This window comes from Ursus americanus, chromosome 1 (genome assembly GCF_024610735.1).
Source record: "Ursus americanus isolate L20-20 chromosome 1, mUrsAme1.1.p, whole genome shotgun sequence".
NCBI lineage: Eukaryota > Metazoa > Chordata > Mammalia > Carnivora > Ursidae > Ursus > Ursus americanus.
The window spans coordinates 43,690,562-43,692,639 of record NC_142127.1 but is presented as its reverse complement, the minus strand read 5'-3'; positions in this window follow the sequence as shown (position 1 = coordinate 43,692,639).

Below are 2,078 nucleotides of genomic sequence, written 5' to 3'. Positions count from 1 at the left end.
GCACCACGTTGGTATGTCACCAAGCTGGCTCTTACTAGAGGCCTCAGGATATAGGTCACATCTTTAGTGTTCTCAGGTTATCTTGTACTTATCTGAGTGTTTCTAATACATTCTACTTCTGGAATTTGCTCCTTTGAAATGGGGAGATGAGGACACACAGATCTGACCTTCTTCCTCTGCTATCAGTTTTCCTTACTCACTTCCCTAGGCCGAAAAGCTGCTTTCTATGTCCCTTTCCTCTCTGCTAGCACTTCAATTTAGTCACAGCCTTTTTCTTCAAGGAACACTTAGCCTGTTGGCTTAACATTAATGGCAGGTGCTGTGCTTCTCTACTCAGCGGAAGAAACTGTAAGATCTGGGCATATCAGGCATGTGTTAAAAACCCAGGCTACTGCATCACCAGGATGTGAAGATGACTAACTGTAAAAATGCATTGGTGCATTATGTCAAATACAGTATTTCTATTACAGATGTCTAAAACTTTCCAGCATCTGGGAACTTACTTGCTTTTTAAAGCAGGGTGAAAATATTTGTGGGGAAACCACACAGTTGATTCTTTCTTTTCCTCCTAAATCATGAATTAAGTTACGGATTATATGAGAAGAACTTTATACACACACACACACAAGATATATTTTGTGTGTGTATATATAAATAAATATATATATATATATATATATACACACACACACATATATATATATATTTGTATGTGTATATATTCTCAATATCCCTCAAAGAGTCAATTATACAGGAATATTTATTTTGGAACAAAAAGACTTCATTATTTTTTATTTTTTACAGATTTTGTTTTATTTATTTGTTTGTTTATTTATTTATTTATCAGATAGAGAGAGAGAGCAAAAGCAGGGGGAATGGCAGGCAGAGGGAGAACCAGGCTCCTGTTGAGCAAGGAGTCTGACATGGGACTCGATCTGAGGACCCTGGGATCATGACCTGAGCTGAAGGCAGATGCTTAACCGACTGAGCCACCCAGGCATCCCCAAAATAGACTTTAAACTAAAGACTATAACAAGAGACAAAGAAGGAGACTACCTAATCATAAAGGGAATAATCCAACAAGAGGAAATAACAATTGTAAATATTTATGCACCCAAACTGGGAGCACCTAAATACGTACAGCAGTTATTAACAGACGTAAAGGAAGAAATTGACAGTAACACAATAATAGTAGAGGACTTTAACACCTCACTTGCATCAATGGATAGATCATCCAGACAGAAGATCAACAAGAAAACAGTGGCTTTGAATGACACATTGGACCAGATGGGTGTAACAAGTATATTCCGAACATTCCATCCAAAAATAGCAAAATACATATTCTTTTCGAGGGCACATGGAACATTCTCCCAAACAGATCACATGTTAGGGTACAAACCAAGTGTCAATCAATTCAAAAAGACTGAAATCATATCATGCATCTTTCTGATCACAGTGGTATGAACATAGAAATGAATCATAAGAAAATATGGAAAGAACACAAATACATGGAGGTTAAATAACATGCTATTAAACAATAAATAGATCAACCAAGAAATCAAAAAAGGAAATAAAAAATACATGGAGACAAATAAAAATGAAGATACAATGGTTCAAAATCTTTAGAATGCACCAAAAGCTGTTCTAACAGGGAAAATTATGGCAATACAATCCTACCTCAAGAAGAAAAAAAAAAAATCAAAACTGCAAACAATCTAACTTTACACCTAAAGGAACTAGAAAAAGAAAAACAAGCAAAGCTGAAAGCCAGTAGAAGGAAGGAAATAATAGAGATTAGAGCAGAAATAAATGAAATAAAGACAAAAACAAAACTAAACAAAAAACAACAAAAGAACAGATCAATGAAACAAGAGCTGGTTCTTTGAAAAGATCAATAAAATTGATAAACCTATAAGCAGACTCATAAAGAAAAAAAGAGAGAGGACTCAAATAAAATCAGAAATGAAGGAGGAGAAATAACAACCAGCTACCACAGAAATACAAACAATGATAAGAGAATATTAAGAAAAATTATATGCCAACAAATTGTACAACCTAGAAGAAATTGATAAATTCCT